The sequence below is a fragment of the Phycodurus eques genome, chromosome 9 (genome assembly GCF_024500275.1).
Source record: "Phycodurus eques isolate BA_2022a chromosome 9, UOR_Pequ_1.1, whole genome shotgun sequence".
Classification (NCBI taxonomy): Eukaryota; Metazoa; Chordata; class Actinopteri; order Syngnathiformes; family Syngnathidae; genus Phycodurus; species Phycodurus eques.
The window spans coordinates 9,041,261-9,048,225 of record NC_084533.1 but is presented as its reverse complement, the minus strand read 5'-3'; positions in this window follow the sequence as shown (position 1 = coordinate 9,048,225).

Below are 6,965 nucleotides of genomic sequence, written 5' to 3'. Positions count from 1 at the left end.
AAGGAGAAGAAGGACTGGACAGTTGGCCAGTGGTCCAAGGTCCTCTTTTTCGATGAAAGTCAAGTGTGCCTTTCATTCAGGAATCAAGGTCCAACTGTTTGGAGGAAGATGGGTGAAGAACAGAACCCAAGCTGAGCTCCAGTATGAAATATCCACAGTCGGTCATGATTTGGGGTCCAATGTCCAGCGCAGGTGTTGGTAAACTCAGCTACCTTAAATCCAAGGTTACCGCAACAGTATACCAGAATGTTTTAGAGGACTTCATGATTCCTTCTGCTGAGGATCTGTATGGAGATGCAGATTTCATCTTCCAGCAGGACCTGGCCCCTGCCCATACTGCCAGAAGCACCAAAACCTGGTTTGATGCCCATGCCATCACAGTGCTTGACTGGCCAGCAAACCCGCCTGCTCTAAACCCCATTGAGAATCTATCAAGAGGAAAATGAGGGGCACCAGACCCAAAAACAAAGAAGAACTGACAGCAAGCAACCAGGAAATCTGGGCTTCCATAACTCCCAGGCGATGCTACAGGCTGATTGCCTCAATGCCGCGGCGCATCGAGGCAATGATTCAAGCAAAGGGATTGCCAACCAAGTATTGAAGATTTTGAAAGGACCATATTTTGATTGATTTAATGTCACCCTAATTTTTTATTTTTTTCTAGAAAGACTGAGACGTAAATGGTGATTTCTTCACATTATTCTAATTTTTGGAATTCCTGATTTTGTGGGTTTTATGAGCTTTAAGCCAAATTATGTAAAAATAAACACATAAATACTAGAAATTGCTTAAATTGTGGGCCCTGAATCTATGAAAGTTTAACGTTTTCAATTGAATTATGGAAATAAACTTTTCCATGATATGGTCTGTATAACAATGTAATACTGTATAATTCTGTTTCAATTTGATATATTTACATTTATATGCGGGTAGCTATATCGGCATTGTTTCATTGCAATTTCACCATTTATTTCATATATTAATATCAACTTGATATTGGCCTTCCGTAGCTCCTCCGTTCTTCCCTCATATTGCCATGTTGCTGGCTCGGAGGAGCAGACGTGTGCAGAAAGGTCTTACGAAGTCAATTAATGTCCTGTAATGTCTTCTGCAGGAGTAAATATATTCTGGAAACAAGTAAATTGAAGCGTCTTCAGTGAACCCTCTCCACCTTTTGGGTCTCATGGTCATCATCGTCACTGTGGATATGCTGCGCTTCTGTCCTGATCCACTCTTCGAGACTTTTGTACGGTCAGGTTTATGAAAGACTGTGGTTTAGGGTTCACTGCTAAAAAAGACAATCACTGAATTTCAGAAACAGAATCATCTTTATTTGCCAAGTATGTCCAAAAACAGACAAGGAATTTGTCTCCGGTTGTTGGAGCCGCTCTAGTACGACAAATACTATTTCTATTTCTGCTCCATTCTGCTCCACGCCAGTAATTTGAGGGTTGAAAACAATTGTTAAGATAGCAATGGATAAATCCGCTAGTTCTACGTTGCCCAAGGGTAGAGGTGCTTGGCTCAGTGATATTGTTGACAGTGGGGGCTTGGAACGTTCAGAGTTCACACTCAATGGTTGCGCAGATTCAGGGTTGTGTCAGGGCCCAAGTTGTACTCCTGTCAGGGAGTGTCACGTAACGTCCACACCCTACAGTGACGTTGATGCTATTCACCGCCTCAAAGACATAGTTGGGCACTTAGGTGCCCAAATTGGTGAATCCATTGTTGCAAAGCTAATGTTAGCTGGTGGTGTGAACACAAATTCTGATAGCCAGACTGCCTCTCCTACCCTGAGTACACAAGTACACAATGACAAAGACAGAGACCTGCAGACATTTACAGGCGATGGCACTGACAAATACTCGGTCCAGGACTGGATCGACGTGACTGAGGCTCACCTCAGGAAGCAAGCCACTCCTGTGTGTGACAAGGCAAAGGAGATCATGAGTCTTTTGCTGGGCAAGGCCAGGAATGTTGTGAAGATTGCCTTATGTAGTGATCCTAAAGTTGATGTTAAAAAGACGCCTGAACTGATATACAATGTTCTTCTTCACTATTTTGGTGAGACTCCTTCATGTCTCCCTCTTTCTGACTTTTATGCTGTCCTGCCCAAGCGTACTGAAAACCCAGTTGACTACTGGTTAAGGCTGAATAAAGCAGCAGATCTTGCTCTTGAAGGCCTGTGCAGACAAGGGATGCATTCTGAGAACATGAATGAAGAAGTGGCTCTCATGTTTGTAAAACACTGCCCTGACCCAGAGTTGTCCAGTGTCTTAAAATGTAAGCCAATTCATGAGTGGACCTCACACGATGTTCAGCTGAGAATTGATGATTATAAGAGAGAGTTGAGAGTCAGTGGGAGAACCTACGGTGCTGCACAGGTGAAAAGCCACCTTGCCGCCATTAGCTCTGCGCAGCCCAGTGCGCCACCATCGTGCCCGGCAGCATCTGAGGACGTTCGCACTCCGAGTCCTTCAACCTCGTCTCTGCCAGCCCAACATCATGCGTGTCACGGTCCCTGCCATTCTGTGGCATCAGTCCAAGTTCAAGGTGTGTCGCAATTTGATAAAATCCAATCCTTCGTTCCAGTTGTAGCTCAAAATCTGCAACAGTCGGAGGAGAGATTGCTCAGTCGCATGGTTGACATGTTTCAGAAGATGATGGAGAAAATGGAACAGTGCAACACTTCTCATCCAAATTGCGGTGGGAGTTTCCAGCGTGTCCCTCGGGATAGACGCCAGCGAAAAGAGAGTTGAAAAGTGTGATGACACAAACCACACCGCAATTTCACACTGTATGTCTGACAGACTGCGCTTTGCTTGCCACACCAGACCGAACTGCACTGTTAAAAAAATCCCCCCAATCTCAATCTCGGGTAAACTAGCTGACCTGTATTCAGAGGGAGGCACTAGAGGTCACACCAAGAACTCTCCAAATGACAACATTTCTGACGCTGAGACTGTTTACTAATATGTGCAATGACTACAGTTGTGAATAGAAATATTCACAGGTTTGGCAACAGTGACAGTCTCTTCTAAACAGGTGTTGATGTGGGTGGAACAGTGGAAATGGGCAGAATGTTTTATTTTGGCTCGATGGCGTGCAGCAAACCAAAGTGTGCTTTTGATGTGGAAATGGAAGTGTATGGCTGTAAAATGTGCGTCCCCATACTCGTTCTTCCTGATGCACATCCTGCATCGGTCCAAGTTATGAGAGTTGTACTGGAAAACGGTGTCGGGAATGTTTCCTGTCAGTTCTCTCTGGTCTGAACCGATTGAAAGTTTCCTGACAATATCGGCACAGTCAGGTGTGAGTCATGTGAGTTGTCGGCAGACTACAAGAGGAGAATGGCTGACCTTGTTTTGCAGTACGAGGATGTCTTTTCAAGCCACCGTCTTAACTGTGGGGAGGCGAAAGGGTTTGTGAACCACATTCATCTGCCAATGCATTCAGGCTGCTGGACAGGATAGTGTCCCCTGGCCAAAACCAGAAATTGTAACAAATATTGAGTGGAATGGAACAGAAGGAAATGAGAATGCCTCACTATTGGTGCTTGATATGAGGGGTGGGGGTGGGGGAATGGCGATCAAATGTACAGATTTTCGCTGGTTGAACAAGAGGACACTGAAGAACGCCCAGCTGCTTCCTCACCAGATGGATTGTCTTGCGGAGCTGGGAGGAAACTGTGATCAGCACGATGGATTTGACCTCCGGGTTCTACAACAAGCCACTCCAAAAGGACGATTGGAAGTATTCAGCCTTGACCAAACCCATGGGCTTGTATGAGTACAACTGTCTGCTTCATGCGTATGATGAGCAGCATTTTGTGAGACCAAATCTGAGTCTGCTGTGTTACTTAGATGATTTGCTGGTGATGAGGAAACTGCCTTGCAATGACTGGAGACGGTGTTTGGGAGACTACGTAGCATACCTTGAAGCTGTCCCCCCAAAAGTGCTCAATCCTTAGGAGATCTGTGAAGTTTCTTGGACAGGAGTGGCGTGTTGCTAGAACCCACTAAAAGATTGAGAACATCACAAATGAAAGCTGCTGACCTCATGGAGTCTGATGGCGTGACCCCATCTCAGAAGCGGGTGAGAGATAAGCGTTGCTCGCATATCACTGCATCCTCACGAGATTCATTTAATGTTGCATTTCTGATGAGGAGCCCTCGTATTCTGAGATGTTTTAGATGATGTATACTGTGTAGTAGGTGCTCGTATTCGATCATATTCAGTGGGTGTTAAGTGTAATGGAGTTAAACATTGTACATAATTATTTTGCTTCCTAACTTTTGAACGTCATCATTTCATGGTTATTTTGAGTATTTGTGAATTTAATCTCATTGAGTTTGGTTTTCTTTTTTCCCCCCTACTCATGGTTCTTTTATTATTTGCTGTGGAACCTGCTGTGCTTTGCTTCCGTCATACATGTTGGCCGTCTGTAGTGTAGAGAGGACTTCAGAAGGCAATTCATGTGCTGTGATGTCTTCTGCAGGTGTAAATAAATTCTGGAAACCAGTCAATTGAAGCGTCTTCATTGAACCCTATCCACACACCTGTTACATGTGCATGACATTGATATTCAGAGAGACAATAAGAATAACTACATATAAATATCAAATGGTAATAAAGTCATACATGAAAGAACGATTCTGATGTAGCATGCCGGATGGAAATGTAATTATATCAAATTGATACAGTAACACTACATAACAGTCAATACAAAAACGAATGGCGACAATAGACTAGTGTACAGATGAATAGCTAGCTACCTCGCTATACATATAATCATATTACAATTACATTGACAGACAGGGACATTTTAATTGAAATATATATGATGAAAATGCATCCAATACAAAGATATACATTTATGTACACCCGTTGGTAGCTAGCCTGAGAGCTAACCAGTAGCTAGCTCGATAACCGTTAGCCAGCTAAATTAGAGAAGATCGATGATTGATCAGTTTCAGTTTACCCTTTATTATGAATTATAAACCAGAAACCATAAGATTTGTAAAAATCAAGTCAATGTTTCTTTTCAGTGTTGAGATAGCAACTGAAAGAATAAAGGAGCAATAGTTACAGTAAATGTTCACATTCAGAGTAGAAGGACATAATGCAACATTTTTAAGGTTCCCGTGGCATTTTTCTACGTGGCTTCAAAAAAAAAAAAAAACGAACCCCAACACACACACTTGCACGTAAGAGTACTCTAGATTACAGTACACTTTTCCACAGCAATGTTTACAAAGTACATTCATAACACTAAATTGCCCAATGACATAATGTCATACAATTCCAGTGAACATCTAAAAAAGGAGGAAAGGGCATGTTTAAAGATGTCTTGTTGTGCTTCTGTTGGGATAGTCAAACATTCTTGTCAGGGCAATAAGCTTTAACATTGTGATGTCAAATTTAAGGCGTTGTATAGCAAAACCCTACAAGCAGAAGAAAATCTAAAAAAAAAAAAAAATTTCAAAAAGGAATGTTTTTTTTTTTTTTTTCTTTCACTTTACATTTCCACCCACAATTCACTGTTTTAGTAGGACCCCCACCACCCAGAAATTATAGGGAAGTAATTCAAGTAGTTTTTGGTGACCTGATTTACCTTTGGTATCATGTCAATCTGTGAAAAGTAATAACTTCGGTGGAAACCGCACAGCAGCAAATGAAAGTGGAACCTCCAAATTCTTGTTGACTTGCAAGCTGTTCTCATTTCCTCCCAAAATTTCCCATAATGAAATAAAGTGGACCCCCGCTATTCGTGGTGGATAAGGCCGAGGCCTGGCCACGAATAGCAAAAAGCCACAAATTCTGTAATTGCCGCTCATTATAATTGCCATGGAAAAGAAAACAACAAAAATCCTGACAAAAATAAAAAACAAAAGTGCAAATAAGCAGGGGATTGGGACAAAAAATAATAAAGTGAATAAGCAGGGGTAAAATATCTGAACTGTGAATATGCAGGGGTCCACTGTAATGGAAAGGTAATTAATTTTTTGCAGGGTTCCCCACTGTGCAATAAAACTAAAACAAAGTAGAACTACTTACACTTAATGGATGTCTGACAACAGACACTATATAGAGAGGGCACAGGATGGTGCCACCTTGTGGCCGTATTTCTGTCTGTGGTGTATAACAGTGTACGCTTATTGACATTAGCATTTGCTTGGTAAAATTCATTACCCCCTCCCCCTTCTCAAATTCTTAGATTTCCCCAATTTAAGATGATCAAACAAATGTACATACTGGATCAGACACCCAAGAACCCAAATAAGCATAAAATGCTGTTTTGAAAGGATTTTATTTTAATAAGGTTTAAAAAATAATAATAATAATAATAATTCAAAGCTCCCTGGTTGTGTGTGAAAATGTAATGGCTCCCCTTCTTAAATCATGAATTACTGTTGCTAAAGCTTTAGGACTCCAGCAAACCACAATGGGCCTCAGTCACTCATAAATGCGTAGAAATGTTCTAACTCTGCGCACTAGTCGAGCGGTGATGCAAAATCACTGGTTGATACATGACAGGTGCATACGGGCCAATTTAATTTGCACCACCATGTGGATGTTAATGAATCAGACATCATTCTAAATGAGGGGCTCATGCCCGTGGCGCGCCAATCTGCATAAACTGTACCCCCAGTTCCCTATATAAGGATATTAGTGTGACGCATCTCAGCGACATGGCCTCAAAAGATTCTGAACTTTCTTAATCTTTATCCTATTTTCAAAAGGTTTGTACATCAGAAAGCTTGCAAAGCCCAGAAACCGACAATATTAACATGATTATATATGTTAATATTTTTTCATTAATTCTGATGTTAAACTAGAGAATACTGAACACAAAACATGTATCGAAAAAATAAATTAAGAGCCGAGAATGAACAAACACAGCGCAAGTTGTGAAAATAGATAGTAAGGGATAACTACTCCATACTTACACATATACATAACAA